The sequence below is a fragment of the Hydra vulgaris genome, chromosome 09 (genome assembly GCF_038396675.1).
Source record: "Hydra vulgaris chromosome 09, alternate assembly HydraT2T_AEP".
NCBI classification, from domain to species: domain Eukaryota; kingdom Metazoa; phylum Cnidaria; class Hydrozoa; order Anthoathecata; family Hydridae; genus Hydra; species Hydra vulgaris.
This window is the reverse complement of record NC_088928.1, coordinates 16,746,678-16,762,300: the sequence shown is the minus strand read 5'-3', so window position 1 is coordinate 16,762,300 and position 15,623 is coordinate 16,746,678. Positions and strand designations below refer to the sequence as shown.

General features: G+C 29.3%; 1 long non-coding RNA gene across 1 annotated transcript; it reads right to left on the bottom strand.

The window, feature by feature from the left end:
• Positions 1-295: 295 nt before the first annotated feature.
• Positions 296-2,001, bottom strand: LOC136085027 (uncharacterized). Its single transcript, XR_010641013.1, has 4 exons — positions 1,818-2,001; positions 1,578-1,670; positions 1,146-1,387; positions 296-430 (listed from the first exon to the last, which is right to left on the bottom strand). It is a non-coding gene; the product is annotated as an uncharacterized LOC136085027 (long non-coding RNA).
• Between the last annotated feature and the right edge of the window lie 13,622 nt (positions 2,002-15,623).

The following is a 15,623-nucleotide window of genomic DNA, read 5'->3' as shown; positions in this document are numbered from 1 at the left end:
AGCGACACATTTTAATGATGTTTTACTTAGTTGATCTTAAATTCGTGCAACGTTGGTAAAAGGTTGTAGGCGTTAAAATGTCTCCTCATCAAGCAAACGATACAATAGTGCATTTTATCTTTTTTCAACGTTGGCGTAATTTAGTGTGTAGACTGGGATGGTTTGATACTCATCAAACCAACGTTGGTATCTTAATAGGTTTTACAGGTTGGCGCTACGCTTTAAGTTAATAAAGTTTTAATAAATTTTTTGGTTTTCTAGTAAAAAGTTATTTATTATTGAAACTATAATGTTTAAACATTTTAAAACGCTGCTTCTCTTCTTCTTCTCCCTCCATCACGATCTCTTGCAAAGCGAAGCAATGCTTTAACTGCACTTAGTACATCGTCATCCGTACCACGGTATGTTGACGGATTACGTCGAACAGCATCTAAATAAAATCAAATATTGGTCAGGTGACAATAAACTGATTTACTTATATTTCACATTCACTTAATTTAAATTTTTAAACAACTTCTAATCTTGTAATCTAAAAAAAAAAAAAAAAACTTTATATTTATATTAAAAGTATCAATAACGGTAAGAGTAAATCTACAGTAAGAATAAATAATAATTGTTTAACACAGAGGTTGGCAACCTGTTTCAAGTTGAGGGCCATTTTTCTTAAAATAATTTAAAAAAATTTAACTAAAGAGAAAGGATGATGAATGCGCGAATTATTACTCAATGGTATTCAAATCCTTTAAATATAAAACTCGGACAGGTTGAAGAGCCACACAGTTTAGATTAAAAAAACTGCATGCGGCTTGCGAGTCGAAGGTTGCCGATTCCTGGTTTAACACAAAAAAAGCGCACTATTTATAATTTTGCAAATCTTGCTATTGCTAAAAGCATATTTCCCCCCTTTTCCTTTCCAATTACAAGCAACTGCAATGCTATTTTTCATCAATCGCTTCATTATATTTCTTGTCGATTCAGAAACAGTTGTTGCACCATACTGACCCAAATAACGTGTCAAAATTAAAAATAAATAATTCTTTTAAAAGATATAATTTACTATGTATTAAATTTAAAGTAACTTGAACCAAAATATTTGGTGAACCAAACAATTACGACAAATACTATTAAATGCAAGGAAATCTTACAAGCTTTCCTTGCAAAATTGTCGAAACTTATTTCTATAATGCCAAGCTGCTGTTGTGATAATAATTGTTGCAGAAGCAAAATTATAGCTTGTTTGCCAAAAATTCATCATTTTTTTAATGCATAAATAAATTAAACGCTCCTCCAATACGATGATTAACCAAATCATGTGATAATTGGTCCACTTGCAATGCTCTTGCAAGCATTGGTGTTAGTATAGATTATAGTAGTGCAGGTGGGTTATCTATTTACACAAAGTATTTGTATATATAACATAATTTGATTTAGTAAATTTTTACAATCACACATTTACACAAACACACACAGTTTTCAAACACATTTAAATTTTTACAAAGGTAAAATTGTATTTACAATACTTTAGTCTTATTTATATAATATAACAGTAGAAAATTGTAAAAAAACTGTAAATTAACCTTCTTTACTAAAAGTATTAGATAAATCAGCTATATATGATGACGAAGGACAGCTGGTAGTAAATTTAATAGATTGAAGCCAGTTTTAAATTTCTATGCACAAATTATAGAATTTTCAAATATAGTAAATATTTATAAACATATAATGCATTATAAATATATTAGTAATATCAAACATTCTTCAAAACGAAATATGATATAATAGTTAATAAATAAATTTCAATAATTAAAAAACCTAACCGGACTGCAACTGAGGATGAGGAGGAGCAGGAAACTGCAGGTTTGAGTTTGAAATCGAAACAGAGCAGGTTATTAAACTATGATGCAATAAAAATTAAAGCATCTTAAACACTTGTTCGAACATAATACGCTGTCAAAATCATGCTAATTCCAAATAAAAGAATTCGAGTAGCTTATAAATCGCCGTAACTGCACCGTGTACACAATAAACTAGGAAATTTCTAATAAACTATTCAAAGATGTCATTTAAAACTTTAACCACGTGACTTTTTTTATTTTGACATGCGAAAAAACAATGTTGCATAGCAACCCAGGCACCAGGAAACCTAATGTGAAAAACCGCCAAACAGCTTTAGTTAAGAAAATAGTTAAGAACGTAAATAGTTAAGAACGTAAATAGTTAAGAACGTAATAATCAAATCGTTATTAAAAAATGCTGAAAAAAAGGAAACATTTTTTTTTAGTGAATAGGTTTTTTTTTTGTAATTTTTACACTCTCTTTAATAATTTATAATTATTAAAAAGAGTGTTATTAATTATAACTAAATATAATTTTTATGATTAGCCGTTAAAAGTTAAAACAAACGTAATAATGAAAACTACTATGATTTTTATTTTATTTTCTGACGTATAGAAAGTAATTTAACCCTAACTCAATTACTTTAAAAACTTCATAACTACATTTATATTTAATTAAAAACTACATTTAAACGTTTTTTAAACATAATATTTTTGTTCTTTAGCAAATGATAAACGTATTCAAAATTAATATAACTTAAGTTGTTACATTTGAATATCAATTTTGTTTCAGTTAAAAATCAATTTTTTTCGTTTAAATCATAGGTTTCGATACGCGTAATTTTAGCCGTGCTTTATATTATCTTAACCATTTATAGTGTTTACTCTTTGAAGGTTGTTGAAATTTTGATAATAAATTTTAAATGATCAGTGCTTTTAGATAATAAAATTACATTATGCATCATTTTAAATATAGAATTTCTCTATATTCAGGCATCAAAAGACATTTAATAGTTTTTAAAATGTCTTTTTTGATAACTAAAGAAAAATCATATTGGAAAAAGTGTCGTGATGTCAAAAAAATTGTTGATATGTAATAAAATAATAATTAAAATCATTACGTTAGTAGCTTTAAAACTTTGTATTTGTTTGACATTATTCATCTTATATCATAGACACTATATATGTTTAAGATGAAAAAGTAATTTAAGATGATTAATGCATATATGCATTCTGGACCAGAATTACTTGAATAAGCGAAAAGGAAATCCAATATAGTTGCGCTAACTGACGCAAAATGCTGTTAGACCAACTGCAAATCCAATGCAGTTGGGCCAACTAACACAAAATAAAGTTGGCCTAACTTAAATTTTCAACACAATTGTGCCAACTATAGCAAAATGTGGTTGGTACAACTGCAAACCCAATGCAGTTTTGCCAAATAATGCAATTGCAAATGGAATGCAGTTGCGCCAACTAACGAAATATGCAGTTTACCCAATAGCAAATCTAACGCAGTTCGGCAAATTAAAGTAAAATGCTGTTGGCTCAACTGCATATCTAATACAGTTCGCTCAACTAAAATGAAATGCTGTTGGCCCAACTGCGAATCTAATGCAGTTTGGCAAAATGAGGAAAAATGCTGTTGTCACAACTGCAAATCCAATTCAGTTCGGCCAACTAACACAACATGCTGTCGGCCCAACAATAATGGCTACTTGGGATGTGTCAAGAGTTCATCTGCGAGGAAAATATGAATCTCTTTAATTCAAAAGTCTAATTAGATTTATTTCATTTAAAAATTAATTGATAGAAGCCCCATAGTTTACTCTTTCCGTACTCAACAAATAATTTTTTACCAGAACTATCAAATCTAGTTTTAAAAAAAGATTAATGACTAGTGTAAAAAGTTATACAATATGGTTTTAGGTTCACTGATAGCAAAATTCATTTTTTATAACATAGGCTATGAACTTTTTATTATAACTTACTAAGTATATTAACGGGTCTGAATGAATCAAGGATAATGCCGATTGTGGGTTTTTGTACCAACCTATTTTTATTTCTATATTTTGGTTAAACCTGTATTGGTCTATATTTTGGTTAAACCTGTATTGTTGTATAAGATCTCCTCTTGCTCTTCTTTTCTCTAATGTTGTTAAACCCATTATTTTTTTAAGTCATTTTCACCTTTTAAATCTTTTTAATTTGTGGGACAAACTTTGTTGCTCTTCTCTGCACTTTTTCTAACTCATCAATATCCCGTTGCAATTAAAGCGTCCATGAAGGTATAGCGAACTCGATAAGCTGTCTCACAAATGTCGTATAACGTGATTTCACCGTTTCCACATCAAAGTATGTAAATGTACGTTTAATTAGACCCAAAAGTTCTTTGCGCTTTTGCCATTGTTAAAGTCACATAATCATGCCATTTAAGGTCGAATGAAATAATCACATCTAAATCTCTTTAACTTGCTGTTGCATTCAGTGTATGCTCTTCGCAATCATGCCCAGCTAGCACACTTACGTTAGGCCAACGTATGTAAATACATCCCGAATGTCGGCTGTGTTCTCCGATACAAATACAACGTTGACTCGATGTAAGTTTTATCGTATTTATATCAATGAAAACCTCAATATTTACGTGATTAAACATAGTTAGCAAAATTACATTTGTCCAACGTATGTAAAAACATCGCAGCTTCGAAAAAAAAAAAATATGTATGTCAAATGGAATGAAGCAATCGAAGCAACAAAAACTTAAAACACAAAACTTAAACTCGTCCCAATTTACCGAACTGAATGAAATTAGAAAACACAATGCAACTAAACTAATCATTGAAAATATCAACACAAAATCCATTTTTAAGTTTGAACATTTTCATTTGAACATTGAACATTGAAAGAAATTAGTTCGAGACAAAGTTGATATTATATTAATAACTGAAACAAAACTAGACGATTCTTTCCCATCAACCCAGTTTCAAATTGATGGTTACTGCCAACCTACAGTTTGATCGAACAAAAAATGGTGGAGGTTCAATGCTGTAAATAAGAATAGATATTCGATCACAATTGTTGGTTAAATTAAGTGATGAAGATTACTATAAGTCATGAATGTTTACTTGTTGAAATAAATGTTTGGAAAAAAAATGATTAGTCGCATATTGCTTTAACCCTAAAAACTCTTTAGTAAATAAATTTCTAGATGATATTGGAAAGAAAATATGAACATTTTATTATAATGGGAGACATCAACGCCGAAATAAGAAACAAATGTATGGAAGAATTTTGTTGTATTTACTAATTAAAATCACTTCTAAAGGAACCAACTTGTTTTAAAAACCTAACCAATCCAAAAACAATTGACCTTATTCTAAACAATAACTCTTCAATTTTCTGCCACTCCACCCCAATAGATATAGGATTATCTGATTTCCATAATTAATATTAACGGTAATGAAATATAATTTTCCAAAACAACTCAGAAAGATAGTCAGTTATCGAAACTATAAAAAATTTGATAATTAAACATTTTGATGTCACCTAATTAAAGAAATAAAGGGAAAAAACCTCCTAAGCAATGATTTAAATACTTTTATAAGCAACGTATTAATGGTATTGAATGAACACGCGTCTCAAAAAAAAAGATATGTAAGAAAAAATCATGCATCTGTTATTACCGAAGAATTAAATAAAGCCATTATGACCAAGTCTTGACTTAAATTGTTATAAAGTGGAAAAATCATATGCATCTAAAATTGCATATAATCGTGAAAGAAACTTTTGCGTGAGCCTAAGAAAAACCAAAAAGTTAATTTACGAAAATCTTTCATAAAATAATTTATTATCACTGATAATAAATTATTTTGAAAAACAGTAAAACCCTGCCTTAAGGAAGTTTTTTTTATCAAATTAAAAAATTATATTAGTTGAAAGTGACACCATCATATCGGATGAAACGTTGGTGGCACATATATTTAATAGCTACTCTAAAGTATTAAAATTGTGTACAAAGTCTATTCCTGAAGTTGCTATTTTAAGTACATATGACCCGGTGGAGGACTCCATAATTCGATACTCATCACACCCAAGTATACTTAAGATACAAAAATTATATAAAAGTTCGCCATCTTTTATATTTAAACCAAAAAAAAATTGACGAGATTTTAAGAAAATATATATGCGAATTAAAAACTTCAAAGGCAAAACAAAAATCTGACATACTAACTAAAATTATAATTGATATTTTTACCGACTCTGTTTACTATGACTAGAAAAAACGCCGTTTTAAATAGTTGCTTCCCTGATCAATTAAAAAATGCAGATGTTTTACCAATACATAAAAACGGTTTAAAAACTGATAAAAATAACTACTATGCTATCAATATACTACTAAACATATCAAAGGTGTATGAAAAGTGTATATATGAGGATCTTAACAGCTTTTTGAAAACAAATTTTTTAAACACCTTTTTTGAAAACAAATTTTCTAATACGGTTTTCGTAAAAATAATAGCGCTCAACAATGTTTAATAACTATGACTGAGAATTGGAGAAAATGTCTATATAAAAAAAGGACATTTTGGGACTTGGCTTACAGACCATTCAAAAGCTTTTGATTGCATTCCGCATGCTTTGCTTATTGCTTAATTGAATGCATATGGTCTCAGCAGAAACGCATTAAAGCTCATTCAATCGTATCTTAGTAATAGAAAACAGAGAGTAAAAATAAATGATTGATATAGCTCTTACTCTAATATTTTGCTTGGCGTTCCACAAGGTTCAATTAGGTCCATTACTATTTAATATCTTCATGGGTGATCCATTTCTATTTTTACCCAATGTTGATATTGCAGGATAAGTTGATGATAACACTCCTTTCAGCGCAAAATATGACTTAAATTCTGTTGTGAGTGACATGCAAAACGCTGCATATCAATTTTCATCATCGTTTGAAAATAATGGTAAGAAAGCTAATCCAGATAAATATCATATTATTATTAGTAAAACAAGCTCTTTTAAAGTCAACATCTGTGGTAGGGAAATAGTCTCATCTGATAATGAAATATTACTTGGTATATTGTTTAATAATAAACTTTCCTTTGATAACCATGTTAACAATTTATGTAAATCAGCAAGTCAAAAAGTTAACGCGCTCTCCAGACTCGCTTCTTTTATGTCTTTAAATCAAAGAAAACTTGAACTAACGTTTTTATTACATCTCATTTTTTTTATTGTTCATTAGTTTGGTTGTTTCATAGCAGAAAACTTAACAATCGTATTAACAGAATACACGAAAGAGCCCTTAGAATTGTATATCAAGACTATCAATCTCCTTTTGAAGAACTACTTATAAAAAATGGTTCGAAAACTATACACCATAAGAATTTACATGTATTGGTTACGGAAATTTTCAAAGTTAAATTGGGGCTTGCCCCTAAATTGATGGAAGAGATTTTTCGTTCTCGCAATACTTTTCTTAGAGGAGATAAATTTGCATATACAAACTATGAAATACGGTCTAGAGTCATTTCGCATTTGGGATCGTCAATATGGAATTCGGTACCAATGAGTAGCAAATCAGCATTAACTCTGAAAGAATTTAAATTAAAAATCAAAAATTGGATTCCGAAATACTGTCTCTGCAAACTATGCATGACCTATGTCAAAGACATTGGATTTATAAAGTCGCCTGTTTAGTTTTTGCGAGCTTTAAATAACTTGTTATTTTTGATTTTTACTATTGACTTAGTAAGTACTTTTCTTGAACTTTTTATAATTGTTTGAGTTGACTTTAATGAGTCTAATATAGAGCTACTTAACTTGTATGTAAAAATGTCAACTATAAATAAATTGCAAATAAATAAATAAATCGCAAAAGTTGGTTGTTTTTTCGAACTAAACTCTACGTTGATCCAATGTATAGGGATCAACGTTGATCAAATGTGTGTAACCCAACATTGATCCAATGTATATGGATTAACGTTGATCCAATATTTACGTTAATCCAATGTGTATAGATTAACGTTGGATTACATACATTAGATCAATGTTGATCGATATACATTGGGATAACGTTGGATTTATAAACAGTGGGTCAACGTTGTGTTTGCATCGAAAAGGCATATGTACAAATATGTACAAATATATATTTATATAATTTATAATAATTATTTTTATTCAAATATTTCAGTTGGTTATGGAAATATATTTTGCTAATATATTTTTTAATGAAATATCAAGCCACAAACAAGACAAACGAATAATGCCTCTCTAATCAGATGCGGACTCCTTAGTTATAATAAGTAATAACAAAAGTCTTTAGCAATGTTGGTTCATCAAAATGAAATGAGTTATATATGTATGTATAATAATTGTATATAAGTACACATATATAAAATTGTATATGCGCATAAATATAGAATATTTAATGTTTATACCTATACTAAAATGTAAAACAAATAAAGTTAATTCCAGTAAAAGTTAAATATAACGTTGTACAAATGTAAAATATAACGTGAATTAATTTAAAATACGATGTTTTGCTTACGTAAAATACAACGTTGGGCCAACGTAAAATGCAACGTTGAATTAATGTAAAATATTATGCATTACCGACTTTAAATACAACGTTGAGCCAACGTTGTTTTTTGTTTATCAACGACGTCGCATTCGTAACCAAAATGGTATAAAAACGACGTTGGCGGTCGATGTTGGGCCAACGCAACGCGCAACATTGTTCTAACGATTTATCAACGTATGCATGCTAGCTGGATGGGTCATAATATAACTCATTTGTGGATTCATGTTACCTAAATGCATCACTTTGCACTTTTCAACGTTTAAATTCTTAACTTTTAACCAGATATCCGTCCATTTTACAAATTCATTGATGTCATTCTGCAAAGACTCTTTTTTTATAACTTTGATTAGTAACTGTCATCTGCGTATAATTTTCAATTCGAATTAACAATTGATGATAGATCGTTTACAAATATAAAGAATAACAAGGGGCCAAGCATAGAACCCTGAAGCACACCACTAAAAATCTCGAGCCACGGTGATATGTATTCACCCATCACAACTTTTTTTGCCTTTTTTCTTTTAAAATGACGATATCCAGTCAACCCATACATCCTTGATATTATAAGCTCTGCACTTTTCCAACAGTCGTTTGTGTGGAACTTTATTAAAGGCTTTGACAAAATCCATACATGTCATATCTACCGCTAAATCTTCACTCATGCTTGTTGTTAAAATGTCTAATGTTTCCAGTAAATTTTTTACACAAGCTTTTTTTTTTTATGAAGCCATATTAATTTTATGACAGCAACATACTTTCCAAGAAATGGGTCATTATTGCTTCTCAAATAAATGCTTCCATAACTTTGCAGATTATAGGTGTTAATGATACGGGTCTAGGGTTAAGCGGTTCTGTTGTATTTTCATTCTTGAGTATTGGCAGGAGCGGATCCAGGCTGTAGCAAGTGTAGCAATTGTTACAGTCAGCTCAGTTTTTTTTTATTTTTTTATTTTTTAAATACATTTTTTTTTTCATGCAAAAGAGAAAAATAATTTAAATAAGATATGGAGATTACAAGTAATCAAAATGCGGCGCTTCAAAAATTTATTCAAAATCGTATCTGAGCTATGTTGACTATGCTACGGAAATATTTTATTCGGAAAAATGAAATGCTTCACTGAACAACACATGTTTTTAACGGGTTTTGTCTCACAAGCCCAAAAATTTTTGAAAATGTCAAACATTTCGTAGCGTATCAACTTAAATTGAACTGGGAGTTAAATAAAATAGCAAATCGACTGTAGCAACTGTAGCAAAAGTAAATTTGTCATATTTTGAAACAACTCTATACATACCTCCGATAATTTTTTATATATTGAGGCTCTTTAGGTGCAATCTTTTTATTAACAAGGAGGTCTTACTTAGTGACTAAAAGTCATCAAGTGAGAACCTTTTTTAATAAAGTGGGTAGCAAACCTTAAATGAAAAGATTTTATAATTATAAAGACTAAATTAAATAGCACCGTCTGTTGGTTTCTTAATTAGTCTAATATGAAAATGGTAAAATTTGTTTATGTTTATGAAAAATGGTGAAATGTATTTATTGTTGTTCTACGAGTTATTTATCATTGAAGAAGTCAAACGATTTAAAAACGTTTTAAAAAATTTATAGATTTCGCAGAGACAAAGAGAAAAAAACACGTTGGATAGATTGTTTACCTTATGCGAGTTTTAAAACGTCTAGCAACACTTTATTATATGATCTGATTGACATCAAAACTTCAAAAAGGATAAACTAATATAAAATTTTGCACAATTTTCCTCGCAGAGAGATTTCTAGTTTATTCTAAAATTGCAAGGAACTTTCTACTTCTTTTTTTTAATTTGGAAATTTCTACTAGGAACTATTATTCTCTGTGACTGGGTGTATGTTACAAAAGTGTTATTTTATCAGGAAGATGCTGTTTTTGCAAAACCAATGATATAAATTCTTTTTCGAAAATGATTATAATATAGATATAAATCAACGTAATAAACATCTTTCCATGTTATTGACGCATTTCCGATCAAGATAATAAAGACAAGTATTTGAAGAATCTGCACGAATATCATAAATCTTCTAAAGTTAAAGGCTCAGCTCTAATTAAAAATGACGATATAGTTTTATTAGACGATTCCCATCGGAATTGTCTAATAAAACTATATCAAAGGAATTTTCTACTACTTTTTTTTAACTTCTACTACTTTTTTTTTAAATAGGAACTACTTGGAACTATTGTTCTCTGTGACAAGGTGTATGTTACAAAAATATTATTGTATCAGGAAGTTGCTGTTTCGGGAAAACCATTGATATAAATTCTCTTTCGAAAAGTATTTTAGATGTTATGATAACTTGTAATACAAGTTATATGTTTGATGGTCCTAAATTTCTTTTGAAAATGTTGTGAAAACCTGTAAACAAATAAATTCCTAATTTTTATGTGATCAAATTCATTTAACTTTATAATCAGTAAAAAAGTCACATAGCAAAACAAAGTCAATTATATGTGATAAAAATCTAACTCTAACATTTAATGAAAAACCTTGGTTAACCACAGATGGAACTTTTTTGTTGTTTGACTTTTGTCTGCGTTATCAAAAACATACAAAATAATGGGCTCAAAAAGCAAAACTTTTTTTTCTGATAATACTTACAATGTTCTTCTTAATCACCCTGAAACTTTTACTCAAGCGTTAACAAGACTGGTAATTTTGTTATACTTGCTGTCACATAATGGAAAACTTTTAATCTAAAAAGTGTGGGCATATATTTTAGGTTCAATAATGATCAAAAAGCTTCCTCACAGATCTAAATGATAAACAAAGAAAGTTTGTTTTGAATTTTTGCAATACAGCATTATGCATGAAAAAAATCAGAAAATAGGCATAAAATATCAACACATGTCACGAGGCATTTCACAAATTATTCATGTGAAGAAATAGTCTAATTTATTAAAATGCTATTAAGAGAAACACTTTTGTTACAAATATGTTATGTTAGGAAAATTTGTTACAGAACTACTGGAAACAGAATTTAGAAATTTAAGAAAAGTATCTTTTTTTTTGGTTTCGAAGAACACTTTTTTAAGTGTTCTTCGAAACCAAAGAAGTCTCTTGCATTAACATGTATTTTGAAATTATGATTTGCTTAACGAATATAACATTTTGACAGTATAATGCTTTATTTTTTTAAACTTTGGTCAATATCCAAAATCATTTGAAATAGGTGGATTAAAAAGTCCTTTTGACAATACTGTTCAATGGCTTTTCTTCAATTTGATAAAAGATAAAGTTCCATATTAATATAAAGACTTCCATATTTAATACTTTTATGCTTTAATGCAATACTTGATTTTTTATTTGATTTGAAACCTGTTTCTTTTTTTCATTATTTGACAAAAAGTTTAGTCTAATGAAGTAATGAAGTTTATTATTAAAAGTATGAAAATATTTATAAACCACAAATATTTTGTTGATTTAAATACCAGGAGAAGTGAGCGTCGAGTTACAAATGTATCGATAGAGAAGATTTTTTGTGAACGGGCCTTAATTTTTTTTAATTTTGTTGCTATGACATCTGTCAAACATATTTAGTAAACATCAAGTCATTGTATAAACAACATCATATTTTTTAATCGTGTTAAAAATGTCAAATTTTGTACCAGAAAATGATGATTTGCGGAAAGCACTAATTTTTTGTTTTCATTTGAAGAGAAGTGCTGTAGAATCATATCGAATGCTTGTCGAAGCTTATGGTGATCATGCTTTATCGGAAGTAACATGCAAAAATTGGTTTCAAACGTTCAGAGATAATGATTTTTATGTGCAAAATGAAGAACGTGGAAGACCACCAAAAAAGTTTGAAGACACAGAATTGCAAGCAATACTAGATGAAGATAACACTTCAAGTCAAAAACAAAATGGCAGAAATGTTAAATGTTTCACAACCAGCAATTTCTGACCGTTTAAAAGCTATGGGGAAAGTCCAAAAGTGCGGGAAATGGGTGCCACATAACTTGAATGACAGGCAGATGGAAAAGCGAAAAACCACATGCGAAATGTTGCTGTTACGACATGAAAGGAAGTCACTATTGCATCGAATTGTGACTGGTGATGAAAAATGGATTTATTTTAAGAATCCCAAGCGCAAAAGATCATGGGTAAATCCAGGAGAAGCATCAACATCGACTGCAAAGCCTGATCGGTTCGGAAAAAAGACAATGCTCTGTGTTTGGTGGGACCAGAAGGGAGTGGTGTATCATGAACTTCTAAAACCCGGCGAAACTGTTGATACGCAACGCTACCAACAACAAATGATCAATTTGAGCCATGCATTGATCGAAAAACGACCAGAATGGGCCAGAAGACACGGAAAGGTAGTTTTGTGGCATGATAATGATCCAAGTCATACAGCAAAAGCGGTCAAGGAAACGATAACATCACTTGGCTGGGAAGAGTTACCTCACCCGCCGTATTCACCAGACTTGGCTCCTTCCAACTACCATTTGTTTTCATCGAAAGGGCACGCAAGGCGGCGCAAATGGTGTGTGATACCCTCCTCTTACCCTCTATCAATCAATTTTATTTCATTATGTCTGCAAATTTAGCTCTTTTAGACCAGCAAATCGGCATATGTAGATCATATAGTACAGTCGGCAAATGTCAAAAGCGAAGACCTTTTTTTTTTTTTTTGCTTTGACAAAAAAATATTTATGGCATTTTTTCTACAGTCAATAAAAATCCTAGATCCGCCCCTGATTGGCGTGATATTTGCTTCTTTCCATTTGCTAGGAGCTTTTCCTGTTTCCATTTCGTAAAATTAAAGCTAATGGAGTCGCGACACTACTTGAACAATTTTTAAGTACGTAAGGATACCATCACTACCGCATATTTTGTTGACGTCGAGAAAATCCAGTTTTTGCTGAACTGTCTAATTTGTAACGACATTAATCTAATATCATTTTAAAAAATTTGTAATGCTTGGTTCAAACTCCGGAATTTCACCATGCTCTTTTACAAAAACCGATTGAAAAATTTTGTTTTCAATCTCATACCTGTTAGATGTGAGTACCATTACGTGATTTTTCATTGATTGTATTTCACCAATATTTTTTAGGTTTTTATTTGCATATTTGTAGAATAATATTTTATTTTGCATACTTATAAGCTTTTTCTCATAATCAATAGTGATTTCTTTTAACTTGTTTTTGACTAATTTTTTTACCGTTTCGTATTCGTTTAATATATTCAGATATTTGAATTTACCAGCTCTTAGTTCCATAAATTTTTCTTTTTACGTATTAAAGCTTTAATAAAAGCTTTAATAAAACATCGTCTGTTATACATTGGCCTTTTTTAACTTTTTGATCATATCTGGCTCTTTTCGCTAGAATATCAATTAATTATATTTTTTGCACGAAAGCACAGTACCAATGGTCCACGTTTAAATCCTTAAATAATTCATACCAATTTATTAAATTAAAACCAAGATATATTTTTTCATAGTCTTCTCTTTGGTAATTTATATCTTTATGCTCAGATTTTTTTTTTATTTAAAAACTTTTGGTAGTTAATAAATTTTTTTTGATTTTTTGAAAGACTCTTTTGAAAATCATTTGGTAATACTAGAGTATGTTTTAAAACAGCGGTTCCCAAACTGTGGTTTTCAACCCCGCGGAGGTCGCCTGACTATTTGAAAGAAGTTGCCATTCTACCTTCTGAAAAGAACTTTTTTTACACCAGTCTGTAGTTTCTTTTCATCGTTTTAAATTTAAACGACACCCCTCCTCTTACTAAAATTATTACAGTGTATTTGTTTACTTATTTATAATTTTATAACTTCAACTTTAAAATTAATATTCGATTGTGTGTGACTTGCAATTGTATAATGTACACAATACTGTTAATAATTAACATTATTAAGTTTACAATATTTTAAGTGTAAATTATGCAATACGTTATAAAATTAAGAAGCATACACAATCGGAACTTTAAAGTTGAGATTTTATACAATGTTTACAATCTGAACATTTTCCTCCTTTGTAGAAATTTTCCAAAATACACTGTTTTGTTAAAAAATTATTATAAAAAAAATTGTAACAAAAAAATATGATGCCCATAAAGTATAAAATATATATAAAATCAGAAATTTAGAAGTCAACAAATATAATTGTTAGCTACGGAAAGAAAAGTTTAAATTTAATTATAAAATGTTTACAATGTAAAGATTTTTCTCTTTTGAAAATATTACCCCAAATATATAACAAATTGTTTTGTTAATAAATTATAAACTAATTATGAAAAAATTTGTAACAAATAAGTATGGTGTCTGTAAAGGAAAGTATAAATAAAATCAGATATCTAGAAGTCGGAAGGTATAATAGTTTACAGTAAAAATTTAGTGGTTGAAAAAAAATTACAGTGATTTAGGAGCAACCTAACGGATTTATAAAAAAGTAAAATAAACTTTAGTTTTAAAAATGATCGTAGGCAATAGCGTTTCCTCATAAGTACTCAATTGGAAAGGAACTTTGCTTGTAGCACTTTTGTTTGTAAACTCTGCCACCATATGTTTGTATCAACGATCTTGGTATCTTCCATTGTTTTGATGTCTTAGTGAAACTGACCAGCCGCCATTTGGTCCTAAAAAGACGTCTTTTAAACGTTTTTTCAACGTTCTAAACTAAGATTCTAAACAAACCTAAGACGTCTTTTAAACGTCTTCTTAACTATTAAAAAATGTTTTTTTTAGACAAAATACCTGCTGGGTGATCAAGATGACTCTTTATAGAATGAAGTTCAACACTATTTTTTTTTAAAATTGATAAAGCCATATTGCAATAAAAACTAGAGTATGTCAACAAAAACGGAGCATAAAACCAGAAACTTTAAGAAATACATGAATATAAGTTGAAATATCTCATACGTAACAATAAAAAGCATTTATGTCCTTGTGTTATTAAGTTTTAACAATACACTTTATTGAAAAATTATTCAATCTAATTTATTGTTTAATTAAACTGCTATAAAAACCATAAAATAATAAAAATTCTATTAGAAAAATCAACTTGCAATTTAAACTACTGTTTACGTTGCTTTTCTAAAATATTAAATTGTTTTAGAATGCTTAGAAAGTGCTGAACCTATGAATAATTTGATTTTTCTAGCAATTTAATCCATATAGATTAAGTTGTTCACAACGAAATATCGCCATATTTTGTCGT